A 2,156-nucleotide genomic window follows, 5' to 3' on the forward strand; every position below is an offset into this window, starting at 1 on the left:
GCAGAGGGGGGAAGCTTCGGAGCCACGGAGGAGAACGCAGCCACATTGGTGCGGAGGGCAAAGCGGAGATTCCCGCACAGAGGAGCGGTGCCGACCAGCACTCACCAGCCCGAGAGGCTTGTCTGCTCAGCCGCCGGGGCGGGCGGGGCCTGGGAGCTGGGGCTCGGGCTTCGGTGCTAGCCGGGAGGGAGTCCGGGAAAAAGACTGCAGCTGCCAAAGAGGCAAGAGAATTTTTCTTGCCTCTTTGTTTCGCGGCGCGCAAGGAGAGGGGATTCAGAGCGCCGCCTAAACGAGCTCCAGAGACGGGCGCGAGCCGCGGCTATCAGCGCGGATCCCACAGCAACAGGGACGCAGAGGGAAAAACGGAGAGATTCCCGCACAGAGGCTCGGCGCCGAGCAGCACTCACCAGCCCGAGAGGCTTGTCTGCTCACCCGCCGGGGCGGGCGGGGGCTGGGAGCTGAGGCGCGGGCTTCGGTCGGATCCCAGGGAGAGGACTGGGGTTGGCTGCGTGAACACAGCCTGAAGGGTCTAGCGCACCACAACTAGCCGGGAGGGTGCACGAGAAAAAGTCTGCAGCTGCCGAAGAAGCAGGAGACTTTTTCTTGCCTCTTTGTTTCGCGGCGTGCAAGGAGAGGGGATTCAGAGCGCCACTTAAACGAACTCCAGAGACGGGCGCGAGCCGCGGCTATCAGCGCGGACCCCAGAGACGGGCATGAGACGCTGAGGCTGCTGCTGCCGCCACCAAAAAGCCTGTGGGCGAGCACAGGTCATTCTCCACACCGCCCCTCCCGGGAGCCTGTGCAGCCCGCCACGGCCAGGCTCCTGTAATCTGGGGACAACTTCCGCGGGAGAGTGCACAGCGCGCCTCAGGCTGCTGCAACGTCACGCCGGCTTCTGCCGCCGCAGGCTCGCCCCGCCTCCTCCGTACCGCTCCCTCCCCCCGGCCTGACTGAGCCAGAGCCCCCGAATCAGCTGCTCCTTTAACCCCGTTCTGTCTGGGCGGGGAACAGACGCCCTCAGGGGACCTACATGCAGAGGCGGGTCCAAATCCAAAGCTGAACCCCGGGAGCTGTACGAACAAAGAAGAGAAAGGGAAATCTCTCCCAGCAGCCTCAGAAGCAGCGGATTAAAGCTCCACAAACAACTTGATGTGCCTGCATCTGTTGAATACCTGAATAGACAACGAATCATCCCAAATTTAGGAGATGGACTTTGGGAGCAGGATATATTAACTTTTCCCCTTTTCCTTTTTTTTGTGAGTGTAGAAGTGTATGCTTCTGGGTGAGATTTTGTCTGTATAGCTTTGCTCTCACCGTTAGTCCTAGGGTTAGGTCCGTCCGTTTTTTTTTTTTTTTTTTTTTTTTTTGGCTTAAAAATTTTTTTTTCCCTAATAAATGTTTTCTTAATAATTTTTTCCTTATTTTCTATTTTTAAAAAAAATTTTAATAAGTTTTTTCACATTTTTTATTTAAAAAAATTTTTTTTCTTAATAAATTTTTTCTAAATTTTTTCTTATTTTTAGTATAAAAAATTAATAAATCTATTTTTAAAAATTAAAAAAAAATTTTTTTCTTAATAAATTTACTCTTAATAATTTTTTTTCTTATTTTTTATTATAATTGCTTTATTTTATTTTATTTTATCCTCTTTTTTTCTTTCTTTCCATTTTTTCTCCCTTTTATTCTGAGCCGTGTGGATGAAAGGCTCTTGGTGCTCCAGCCAGGCATCAGGGCTGTGCCTCTGAGGTGGGAGAGCCAACTTCAGGACACTGGTCCACAAGAGACCTCCCAGCTCCACGTAATACCAAACGGCGAAAATCTCTCACAGATCTCCATCTCAACATCAAGACCCAGCTTCACTCAACGACCAGCAAGCTACAGTGCTGGACACCCTATGCCAAACAACTAGCAAGAGAGGAACACAGCCCCATCCATTAACAGAGAGGCTGCCTAAAATCATAATAAGGCCACAGACACCCCAAAACACACCACCAGACGTGGACGAACCCACCAGAAAGACAACATCCAGCCTCATCCACCAGAACACAGGCACTAGTTCCCTCCACCAGGAAACCTACACAACCCACTGAACCAACCTTAGCCACTGGGGACAGATACCAAAAACAACGGGAACTACGAACCTGCAGCCTGTGAAA

This window comes from Eubalaena glacialis, chromosome 5, assembly GCF_028564815.1.
Source record: "Eubalaena glacialis isolate mEubGla1 chromosome 5, mEubGla1.1.hap2.+ XY, whole genome shotgun sequence".
NCBI classification, from domain to species: domain Eukaryota; kingdom Metazoa; phylum Chordata; class Mammalia; order Artiodactyla; family Balaenidae; genus Eubalaena; species Eubalaena glacialis.